The 13,009-nt window shown below is 39.1% G+C and overlaps 1 protein-coding gene across 1 annotated transcript in view; it reads right to left on the bottom strand.

The window, feature by feature from the left end:
* The window catches only part of RELN (reelin), a 525,406-nt gene that overhangs the window by 134,083 nt on the left and 378,314 nt on the right, over positions 1-13,009 (bottom strand). The gene's annotated exons all lie outside the window — the stretch shown is intronic.

Raw genomic sequence — 13,009 nt, 5'->3', positions numbered from 1 at the left:
ACCAGAATGTTTGCAGGGGCTGTGTTTGATGGTAGGAAATGGGACAATTTAAAACTTCTCATTTTTCTTATTTTCCAAATAGTCTTTAATGCTCAGCCATTAAATACTGAAAACATGATAATGCAGTTCTAATGGTTATACCTCAACTCAAAAATTCCCATGTCTTACTCGTCTCAATTGAGTACTACGGGATTATAAACTGCTTGAAGGCCCGCACAATTACTTTTTCAGAGAAAAGTGCTCAAGGAATTTATAACCTACCAGAGGAGATTAAAATATGGACATGTTTCACTGTAGTTAATATGGGTCAATGTAAATATTCCCAGGGCCAACCACACTGGGGTTTGTCTGCCACAGTACTTGGTACTGCCATTCTGAAGCACGTCAAGTACCACTGTTCAATGGTAAGGGGGCTTAGCTGACAAAGGAGATAATGCACTACTCCATGAAATCTTTGAGGCACTTAATATTTTTTCCTAATTCCCCTTTGCTGAATCAGCAAAATAAGAAGCTACTACTCTGATTTGCTTCTTGCAGAGTTTAAGATGTTATTATTATTTTTATTTTAATTGTAATTTTTTTTTTTTTTTTTTTTTTTTTTTTTTTTTTTTGCGGTACGCGGGCCTCTCACTGTTGTGGTCTTTCCCGTTGCGGAGCACAAGCTCCGGACACGCAGGGTCAGCGGCCATGGCTCACGGGCCCAGCCGCTCCGCGGCATGTGGGATCTTCCCGGACCGGGGAACGAACCCATGTCCCCTGCATCGGCAGGCGGACTCTCAACCACGCTGCCACCAGGGAAGCCCTAAGATGTTATTTAAAGATGGAATTTTGCTTATATGGAAGATCATCATGGGTTTGGGCTCAAGGCTATAAAATTTAAGAAGCTTTTTCCACACAATGACTAATTACTGTTTAACTAAGTTTTAAACACTTGAACAACAAATAGAGTAATAAAATGTAAGAGCCCTAATCTCTGCTTTAGTGTACTATTCATAAATGAAGGGAAAAGTCTTATTTAGTACTGCTAGGCTTACAAATCCAGTGCTACAACTTGTTTGTTGCTCTTATAAAGATGCCCACCAGTTGCTGAGTTAGGCCTATATCCTAAGACAGTGCTAAGCACAATACGCATATTACAATACATCCTTACAATAACTCTATGAAGTAGGAACAATTACCTCTAGTTAACAAATAAGGAAATGGGGATAGTAAATGGTACAGACTCAATGAGAAATCAGCTTTGCCTGACTCCAAAACCTCTCAACCAATACACTATCTCTTTGTCCTTCTATTACTCTAAGATGGAGAAGAAAAAACACTGTCGTTTTTTGTTTTTTAACACTGTAGTTTTGAATAATTTTCAGTTATACTTAATTTAAAAAGCATTAACTTTCTGTTACTATGCAATGATGCTCCGATGTTAGAGATGTAAAACCATGACTGCTGCTATGTGTTAGGGCATACAGGATATGATCTAGAAAATATGAAGCCGTAGGATGCATTTTTTAGCAATATTACAAAATAAATCAACATAGAGCAAAAATAATAGTAAGCTATATAGGCACAAACTCATCTATATCAATTCCAGAGTCTTTAAAACAGGCAAAAAAATCCCAAATGCTTCTCCCTGTGAGAAATGAATGCCGCTTTTTGCTTCAAGGGTTATATGCTTTATGAGAAAGGCAATCAGAGGCAGCCAACGAGGGTTGATTTAACTTTTTCCTTTAAAGGCACATATTCCCTGGGCATCTGGTAAAAAAACCACAGAGTGCATGGAAGCACATGGGCTGAACGGTCTACAGGCCACACAGAGGCACTAAAACTTTCTCACTCGTGTCATGTACATTGTCTCTCCACCCCAGCATTTCTGAAATAATTTAAGATTATTTTCACAATCAGCTCCTTTTAAATGCCTCCCTTCTGAGATGGTTTAGTGTCCTGGCAATTCTACACAGATTCAGAAAGAAGTGCTACGTTTTGTAAATAGTGCCTGCACCCAAATTTTGCATAGTAACAAATTAACCATGAACTTGGTTGGAAAGAGGAAGCATTCACACCTGAGAAGTGTGTGCTCTGTGAGCTACGCTGATGATAACGGCTTTTAAAGGTGCCAAGACACCAAGAAAGAAACAAGACAAAAAGTATAAAAGGACAAGTTAAGAGGCTAAATGAGGACAGTTAAACAGTGACAATAAAATTCTTATTTAGCATGAATGTTTGTTCCACTGGTAATTGTGGGCAGATACTGTTGGGTAGGCTGATCAGCTGCCATCCACAGCCCCTCTCTTCCCCAGTCACCTTGTAGTGATTGGTCTGGGGGTTGCCCAAGTCCATCATAAGTCTCACCAATGAGACATAAGTGAAAGATGCTAGGTGGGTATACTCACTCAGCTTTAATATAAGCTTTTAAAAAAGAGACAGATGGAGTTGGCTGGCATGTCCTTTTGCCTGTTGCTCCTACTGTTTTCCTTTCTCCCTAACGGGGCAGCAGTCAGCCTATGAACAAAAATATTCAGTTGGAGCTCTCTTTGCTGAGATGGTGGAGTAGAAGGATGAAGAGAACATGGGTCCCTGACGGCCTTGTTAAGCTGCTTACCAGCCCTGGATTGCCAGTCCTAGGACTGCTTGTCACAAATGACAAATAAGCCTCTTCACTTTTGCTTATGCCACGGTCAGTCTTTTCTGGTTGTTTTTGTTACAACCTAGAGCTGAATGCATTTCTTTCTTTCTTTCTTTCTTTTTTTGCGGTACGCGGGCCTCTCGCTGTTGTGGCCTCTCCCGTTGCGGAGCACAGGCTCCGGACGCACAGGCTCAGCGGCCATGGCTCACGGGCCCAGCCGCTCTGCGGCATGTGGGATCTTCCCGGACCGGGGCACGAACCCATGTCCCCTGCATCGGCAGGAGGACTCTCAACCACTGTGACACCAGGGAAGCCCTGAATGCATTTCTGATACACCTGCCATACTTCATGGTATTGCAGGATACCTCTCCTGATGTCTTAATCTGAAGCAAAATAACCCAAGAAGATCACAGACATCTGTGCCTTAAAATCTTTTTCTTTTTTTTGTGCCTTAAAATCTTGACCATTCATAGAACAAGTTCACTCGAATGTTTATGATTTATTCAAGACTGGCTGAAAGCCAAGTGATATTAGGTCTGACGTTTTCCTCCTGAATACTCTGATGTTCATACACAGATGGAATTTTAGGGGAGAGAACTTGAAAGCCTGCAATCCTTTAATTTACAAAACTGCTCCTCTTTGCTGCTTGTCTAAGTCAAGATACATTTATAAAGGCAAAACTGAAACTGAACTTCTCTGTTGCAATCACAGAAACAGAAAAAAATTGTCCACATCAGCATTTTGGGGAGAAATTCCGGAGACAGAATGCCTTGGGAATCGGAGGCTCAGTTCTATTCATGTTGATTTGCAAGAGTGCCTCAAAAATAAAGGAACAATAAAAAAAGTCCTGCATCTAATTACAAGATTTAATGAGAGAATAGGGATAACACTTTCCATTAGGACAAGCTTAGCTCCCTGTGCCTTTTCATTTCCACCCCTAAGAAGGCTAGTAGGCTCTCTGTTATGACACTGGTAAGTGGACGACACCATAATGTGACTAAGCCTCCTTAGTCGTATCTTAGTCCAGAGTATAGGTCCTTCGCCTCCCCCTTCCTTGCTTAATCTCCGGTACTGCTGAGGATCTATTGTCCTGACCAGGCTGGAAGCCTCTCTGCAGGGAGAGGTCACATCTTGTTCACCACTACATCCCTCACAGCACTCAGAGCCTTGTGCACCTCAAGAAGCACCTGGTGTTAGTGCACGACATCGTGGTTTTCTAACAGCTGGATTATTTCATTTGACCTCTGAGTCAAGACCATTTGGGAGATACCAGGGATCCTCAACATTGTATTACAGAGAAGGAAAACTGGGAGGTTGAGCTGTTGGCCTCCAGGGTCACACAGTTACTAAAAAGCTAGAAACCAGGTCTTCTGATTTCTACTTTGATGTCCTTTCCACTATGTCATGCCTACCAAAGGCATGTAAAGGATGTTAAATAAAATGAGCACATGAGTGGGGTGTCTTGATGGGAGAGAAGGCAAGTTTTCCAAAACCACAGTTACTTAAATGCTGTAATGAACACAGACAAGGTTTTGAGGTTATCCTCACTTAAAGAAATTGCTTTCTGTGTTTCCCTAGAGCCTCATTCCCATCTCCAGAAAAAAGGCTCTTTTATATGAAAGGCAGATACATCTAACTAAACAGGAGAATACTCAGGCCACCAAGTTCTTTAAAAGCAAATTCATGTAAAACAGCCAAATCACCTAGCGACTGAGCCATTTTTGACAATTGATCCATCTCTTTCAGAATAGTTTGGTAAGTAAACAATGTGGCTGTAGTGTCACTACCCATGGGCCACAAGAGAAGACAACGCACCAATATTTACATTTCTTAGAAATCTAAGCAGTATTCTATCATTTTCAAGAACCCCATGGAATAGAACAGCTCTGCAGAACTCATTTTCAGAGAAGCAGAAGACCAACACAAAGCTGTTTTTAGTCTGATACTATTCGGAAATTATATTAATTTGCAGAAGGACATGTGAATGAATTTAAGCCTCTCCATCATCCTTTTTTGGGGGGGGGGGTTTGTTCTTGTAATCATCAAAAAATGTTTACTAGAGTTGACAGAAAAACTTGCTGATACTGTGGAATTAAAGGTGGCATTTAAACTCATTTGTTATTTCTATAATATTATGTCTCAAAACAGAAATAACCATGATTTTAGTGGATTATATACGTTTTACACTTATTGGAAAAAAATCTGACATTATAGAAGCATTTTTTTTAAAAATAAAAATTCACAATTCTACCTAGAGATGACCACTGCTAACGTTTTAGTGTAAGTACTTCCAGACTTTCTTATGTTTACACACACACACTAACTTTTCTTTCTTTTAAAAAAATTATAAAATTGTAATAGTCCTGTTTTTTTCTTTCTAAAAACTGTTTCATTGCTGTCTTTCCAGATCAAAAAATATGGTAAGACACTGTCATTTTTAATGAATAAAGCCAATCTCCAATTATGGAAATCTTTGGAGGTTGTTTCCAGTTTTCACTGTTATAAACAATGCTTCTATAATATGTATCCTTATATATCTTTGTGTACTTGTCCAATTATTTTCTTAGGATAAATTCCTAGAAGCAGACTTACTTGCTCAAAGCAAAATTTAAAAGTTAGCACTTATTGCTAAGTTGCCCTTCAAAAAGGTTGTACAAAGTTACACTTACCAAAAAATATTAACAACGACGGACGGAGCTGCTGATTCTCACCACATATCAACACTGAACATGCACAATATTTTTCACTTCAGCTACTCTATGCAGTCTTTTAATCTACATTTATTTGATTACTAGAGAAGTTAACATGCTATTTATGTTAACTATTCGTTGCCTATTTGTAGTTTTTTTGGGTTGCCTTTTCATGTACTTTGCCCATTTTTACAGTTGGCATTTATCTTTTCCTTACTTATTTGTACAAGTTCTTCACATATTTGGGAGAAACAGTCTGTCATATACGTTGCAAACAGCCCCTTGCTCCCAATTTCTTGTCATGTTTTGTTTTCAGGGAGGTCACCGCCCCTGTTCACAAAAACAAGTTTAAAAATTTCAAGTGCTGGAATATGTGACCTTAATGGGCCTGCTTTTGGTGTCATGCTTTATTGGTATCTATTAAGTCAGCCTCAGAGCCTCGTTCATAATCATTTTTTGCAAATGTCTAATGGACACATGAAAGGGATTTGTATTTTTTATTTGTAGGGTACAATTTTTTTTCTTTATCGATTAAACCACCCTTGTTATTTACGTCTCATACATTTCTCTAGGTCCTCACCTATTTTTTGTTTGCTTCACCCATCAAGGACTCAAACAAAATATTGACATCACATTCTGGATTACGGTTGTTGTAATTTTCCCTCTGTGATTCTAACGGGTTTTGCGTTATGCTCACCATTGTGTGGTATTCAGGGTGTGGAGGCCCCTGACTTTTCATATTCCTGTGGACATCTATCCCTCATGGCATCGCCTGTGTTAGTGGTCTCTAGCCCCAGCTTCAGCCTTGAAGAGTTTAGTGGGGCCAGGTGCGAGGGTCCACCCAACATTTTTTTTTTTAACATCTTTATTGGAGTATAAATATTTAAAATGTTGTTAGTTTCTGCTGTTTAACAAAGAAAATCAGCTGTATGTATACATATATCCCCATATCCCCTCCCTCTTGCGTCTCCCTCACAACCTCCGTATCACACCCCTCTAGGTGGGCACAAAGCACTGAGCTGACCTCCCTGTGCTATGTGGCTGCTTCCCACTAGCTATCTATTTTACGTTTGGTAGTGGATACATGTCAATGCTACTCGCTCACTTCATCCCAGCTTACCCTTCCCCCTCCCCGTGTCCTCAAGTCCATTCTCTACATCTGTGTCTTTATTCCTGTCCTGCCCCTAGGTTCATCAGAACCATTTTTTTTTTAATTCCATATATATGTGTTAGCATAAGGTATTTGCTTTTCTCTTTCTGACTTACTTCACTCTTTATGACAGACTCTAGGTCCATCCACCTCACTACAAATAACTCAATTTCGTTTCTTTTTATGGCTAACATTCCATTGTATATATGTGCCACATCTTCTTTATCCATTCATCTGTTGATGGACACTTAGGTTGCTTCCATGTCCTGGTTATTGTAAATAGAGCTGCAATGAACATTGTGGTACATGACTCTTTTTGAATTATGGTTTTCTCAGTGTATATGCCCAGTAGTGGGATTGCTGGGTCGTATGGTAGTTCTATTTTTAGTTTTCTAAGGAACTTCCATACTATTTTCCATAGTGGCTGTATCAATTTACATTCCCACCAACAGTGCAAGAGGGTTCCCTTTTCTCCACACCCTCTCCAGCATTTACTGTTTGTAGATTTTTTGGTTATGGCCATTCTGACTGGTGTGACGTGATACCTCATGGTAGTTTTGATTTTCATTTCCCTAATTAGTGACGTAGAGCATCCCTTCATGTGTTTGTTGGCAATCTGTATATCTTCTTTGGAGAAATGTCTATTTGGGTCTTTTGCCCATTTTTGGATTGGGTTATTTGTTTTTTTTAAAACTGAGCTGCATGAGCTGCTTGTAAATTTTGGACATTAATCCTTTGTCAGTTGCTTCATTTGCAAATATTTTCTCCCATTCTGAGGGTTGTCTTTTCATCTTGTTTATGGGCTCCTTTGCTGTGCAAAAGCTTTTAAGATTCATTAGGTCCCATTTGTTTATTTTTGGTTGTATTTCATTTCTCTAGGAGGTGGGTCAAAAAAGATCTTGCTGTGATTTATGTCATAGAGTGTTCTGCCTATGTTTTCCTCTAAGAGTTTTACAGTGATTGGCCTTACATTTAGGTCTTTAATCCATTTTATTTCTTTGTATGGTGCTAGGGAGTGTTCTAATTTCATTCTTTTACATGTAGTTGTCCAGTTTTCCCAGCACCGCTTATTGAAGAGGCTGTCTTTTCTCCATTGTATATTCTTGCCTCCTTTATCAAAAATAAGGTGACCATATGTGCATGGGTTTATCTCTGGGCTTTCTGTCCTGTTCCATTGATCTGTATTTCTGTTTTTGTGCCAGTACCATACTGCCTTGATTACTGTAGCTTTGCAGTATAGTCTGAAGTCCGGGAGCCTGATTCCTCCAGCTCCGTTTTTCTTTCTCAAGATTGCTTTGGCTATTTGGGGTATTTTGGGATTCCATACAAATTGTGAAATTTTTTGTTCTAGTTCTGTGGAAAATGCCATTGGTAGTTTGATAGGGATTGCACTGAATCTGTAGATTACTTTGGGTAGTATAGTCATTTTCACATTGTTGACTCTTCCAATCCAAGAACATGGTATATCTCTCCATCTGTTTGTATCATCTTTAATTTCTTTCATCAGTGTCTTACAGTTTTCTGCATACAGGTCTTCTGCCTCCTTAGGTAGGTTTATTCCTAGGTATTTTATTCTTTTTGTTGCAATGGTAAATGGGAGTGTTTCCTTCATTTCTTTTTCAGATTTTTCATCATTAGTGTATAGGAATGCAAGAGAGTTCTGTGCATTAATTTTGTATCCTGCTACTTCACAAGACTCATTGATTAGCTCTAGTAGTTTTCTGGTAGCATCTTTAGGATTCTCTATGTATAGTATCAAGTCATCTGCAAACAGTGACAGCTTAACTTCTTGCCCGATTTGTATTCCATTTATTTCTTTTTCTTCTCTGACTGCTGTGACTAAAACTTCCAAAATTATGTTGAATAATCGTGGTGAGAGTGGACAACCTTGTCTGTTCCTGATCTTAGAGGAAATGGTTTCAGTTTTTCACCATTGAGAACGATATTGGCTGTGGGTTTGTCATATTTGGCCTTTATTATGTTGAGGTAAGTTCCCTCTATACTTACTTTCTTGAGGGTTTTTATCATAAATGGGTGTTGAATTTTTTCAAAAGCCTTTTTTGCATCTATTGAGATGATAATGTTTTTTCTCCTTCAATTTGTATATGGTTTATTATATTGATTGATTTGTGGATATTGAAGAATCCTTGCATTCCTGGAATAAACCCCACTTGATCATGGTGTATGATCCTTTTAATGCGCTGTTGGATTCTGTTTGCTAGTATTTTGTTGAGGATTTTTGCATCTGTGTTCATCAGTGATATTGCCCTGTAGTTTTCTTTGTGACATCTTTGTCTGGTTTTGGTATCAGGGTGATGGTGGCCTTGTAGAGTGAGTTTGGGAGCGTTCCTCCCTCTGCTATATTTTAGAAGAGTTTGAGAAGGATAGGTGTTAGCTCTTCTCTAAATGTTTGATAGAATTCACCTGTGAAGCCATCTGGTCCTGGGCTTTTGTTTGTTGGAAGATTTTAAATTACAGTCTCAATTTCAGTGCTTGTGATTTGTCTGTTTATATTTTCTATTTCTTCCTGGTTCAGTCTTGGCAGGTTGTGCTTTTCTAAGAATTTGTCCATTTCTTCCAGGTTGTCCAATTTATTGGCATATAGTTGCTTGTAGTAATCTCTCATGATCCTTTGTATTTCTGCAGTGTCAGTTGTTACTTCTTTTTCGTGTCTAATTCTATTGATTTGAGGGTTCTCAAGACTCAAGAAAAATCTTGATGAGTCTGGCTAATGGTTTATCCATTTTGTTTATCTTCTCAAAGAACCAGCTTTTAGTTTTATTGATCTTTGCTATTTCTTTCATTTCTTTTTCATTTATTTCTGATTTGATGCTTATGATTTCTTTCCTACTTCTAACTTTGGGGTTTTTGCTCTTCTTTCACTAACTGCTTAGGTGTAAGGTTAGGTTGTTTATTTGAGATGTTTCTTGTTTCTTGAGGTAGGATTGTATTGCTATCAACTTCCCTCTTAGAACTGCTTTTGCTGCATCCCATAGGTTTTGGGCTGTCGTGTTTTCTTGTCATTTGTTTCTAGGTATTTTCTGATTTCCACTTTGATATCTTCAGTGATTTCTTGGTTATTTAGTAGCATATTGTTTAGCCTCCATGTGTTTGTATTTTTTCCAGACTTTTTCCTGTAATTGATATCTAGTCTCATAGTGTTGTCATCAGAAAAGATACTTGATACAATTTCAATTTTCTTAAATTTACCAAGGTTTGATTTGTGACCCAATATATGATCTATCCTGGAGAATGTTTCATGAGCACTTAAGAAGAAAGTGTATTCTGTTGTTCTGGGATGGAATGTTTTATAAATATCAATTAAGTCCACCTTGTTTAATGTATCATTTAAAGCTTGTGTTTCCTTATTTATTTTCATTTTGGATGATCTGTCCATTTGTGAAAGTGGGGTGTTAAAGGCCCCTACTATTACTGTGTTACTGTCGATTTCCCCTTTTATGGCTGTTAGCATTTGCCTTATGTATTGAGGTGCTCCTATACTGGGTGCGTAAATATTTACAATTGTTATATCTTCTTCTTGGATTGATCCCATGATCATTATGCAGTGTCCTTCTTTGTCTCTTGTAATAGTCTTTATTTTAAAGTCTATTTTGTCTGATATGAAAGTTGCTACTCCAGCTTTCTTTTGATTTCCATTTGCATGGAATATCTTTTTCCATCTCCTCACTTTCAGTCTGTATGTGTCCCTAGGTCTGAAGTGGGTCTCTTGTAGACAGCATATATACGGGTCTTGTTTTTGTATCCATTCAGCCAATCTATGTCTTTTGGTGGGAGCATTTAATCCATTTACATTTAAGGTAATTATTGATATGTATGTTCCTATTACCATTTTCACTGTTTTGGGTTTGTCATTGTAGGTCTTTTCTTTCTCTTGTCTTTCCTGCCTACAGAAGTTCCTTTAGCATTTATTGTAAAGCTGGTTTGCTGGTGCTGAATTCTCTTAACTTTTGCTTGTCTGTAAAGGTTTTAATTTCTCCATCAAATCTGAATGAGATCCTCGCTAGGTAATCTTGGTTGTAGGTTTTTCCCTTTCATCACTATAAATATGTCCTGCCACTCCCTTCTGGCCTGCAGAGTTTCTGCTGAAAGATCAGCTGTTAACCTTATGGGGATTCCCTTGTATGTTATTTGTTGTTTTTCCCTTGCTGCTTTTAATATTTTTTGTTTGTTTTCAATTTTTGATAGTTTGATTAATATGTGTCTTGGCGTGTTTCTCCTTGGATTTTCCTGTATAGGACTCTCTACGTTTCCTGGACTTGCTTGACTATTTCTATCCCCATGTTAGGGAAGTTTTCAACTATAATCTCTTCAAATATTTTCTCAGAGCCTTTCTTTTTCTCTTCTTCTTCTTGGATCCCTATAATTTGAATATCTTGGTGCATTTAGTGTTGTCACAGAGGTCTCTGAGACTGTCCTCAATTCTTTTCATTCTTTTTTCTTTATGCTGCTCTGTGGTAGTTATTTCCACTATTTATCTTCCAGTTCACTTATCTGTTCTTCTGCCTCAGTTATTCTGCTACTGATTTCATTTTTAATTTCATTTATTGTGTTGTTCATCGTAGTTTGTTTGCTCATTAGTTCTTCTAGGTCCTTGTTAAACGTTTCTTGTATTTTCTCCATTCTATTTCCAAGATTTTGGATCATCTTTACTCTCATTTCTCTGAATTCTTTTTCAGGTAGACTGCCAATTCCCTCTTCATTTGTTTGGTCTGGTGGGGTTTTAACTTGCCTCTTCATCTGCTGTGTGTTTCTCTGTCTTCTCATTTGTTTAGCTTACTGTGTTTGGGGTCTCCTTTTCCCAGGTTGCAGGTTCGTAGTTCCCGTTGTGTTTGGTGTCTGCCTCCAGTGGATAAGTCTGCTTCAGTGGCTTGTGTAGGCTTCCTGGTGGAGGGGACTGGTGCCTGTACTGTGGTGGGTGGGGCTGGATCTTGCCTTTCTCGTGGGCAGGGCCATGTCTGGTGGTGTGTTTTGGGGTGTCTGTGAGCTTAGTAGGATTTTAGTCAGCCTCTCTGCTAATGGGTGGGGTTGTGCTCCTGTCTTGTCAGTTGTTTGGCATGGGGTGTCCAGCACTGGAGCTTGCTGGCCGTTGGGTGGAGCTGGGTCTCTGGGAGAGCTTTTGCCGATTGATATTACTTGGGGCCTGGAGGTCTCTGGTCGTCCAATGTCCTGAACTTGGCTCTCCCACCTCAGAGGCTTAGGCCTGACACCCAGCTGGAGCACCAAGACCCTGTCAGCCATAGGGCTCTTGATGTCTGTTTTCCTTCCTGCTACCTTCCTTCTCCCCATCACTTAGAATCCTTGGGCAGCCATCCTGTCACGGAGTCACCTGAGGGCTGGGTGTTGGGTCTGAGTCATGCGGGGTGCTGGGTGCTCTTCTCTGCTCCGGAGCGCAGTGTCAGGGGTCTTGAGTGGCGTCTGAGGGCCAGGTTATGGATTCCACCCAGATTTACATCTGGGCCCCCCATGCAACTTTCACTCACTCCACTCTCATCAACAAACTTTCCTCCCACACCCCACTTCTTCCAGAAGCTCATTCAAGTTTCAAATTCCAAAAATGGTTCAGCATTTTCTCTGTTACATTGCCACGATCACTTCAATGAGGAGTTTAGAGAAAGAGTATGTAAAACATGTGGGGTTAACATATTGTATTCATATGACAGTCTGATTTATTAACTTTCCCCTTGTTTTCCTGACTACATTCTTTCCACCAGTTTCTCAACTGGAGTAATTCTCCATGTAAGAAATTTCTAGATACAAATTTATTTTATGAAAATATTTTTTTTTTAAATAAGTTTATTTATTTAAGTTTGGCTGTGTTGGGTCTTCACTGCTACGCACAGGCTTTCTCTAGTTGAGCAGGGTCTACTTTCGTTGCGGTGTGTGGGCTTCTCACTGCAGTGGCTTCTCTTGTTGCAGAGCACGGGCTCTAGGCATGCGGGCTTCACTAGTTGTGGCTTGTGGACTCAGTAGCTGTGGCTCATGGGCTCTAGAACACAGGCTTAGTAGTTGTGGCACATAGGTTTAGTTGCTCCACTGTATGTGGGATCTTCCCAGACCAGGGCTCAAACTTGTGTCCCCTGCATTGGCAGGCAGATTCTTAACCACTGTGCCACCAGGGAAGTCCCTGATAATCTTTTTCACTTACTTCAATCTCTAACTTTGAACAAATTTGAAATTTCTACATGTAATGCATTTTGTCATGTATTTACTCAATACTTTGTTTTAAAAATCCTTATGGATTTCTAAGTGACTAAACCACTCTGTATTTATCTTGTTAGGCTGAATTGGCAATAGAAGATATTTTGGAATACATGTGCTTTTCAGCATGTATTTCAGGCTCCTTTTATACTTTTGTTCCTAGCATCTGCTTTATTTTGCTTATTGTTACCATTCCTACTTAAGTACATAGTTTATATTCTTTAGCTTCTTCAGTGTCATTTCCATTTTCTCAGTTTGGAAATTTACACATGGTTCTTCAAGTCAGGACTAACACTTTACTTTAAGCTATATGACGCTTAAATTGAGCTG

This window comes from Delphinus delphis, chromosome 9 (genome assembly GCF_949987515.2).
Source record: "Delphinus delphis chromosome 9, mDelDel1.2, whole genome shotgun sequence".
Classification (NCBI taxonomy): domain Eukaryota; kingdom Metazoa; phylum Chordata; class Mammalia; order Artiodactyla; family Delphinidae; genus Delphinus; species Delphinus delphis.
This window is presented reverse-complemented; position numbering and strand designations above follow the sequence as displayed.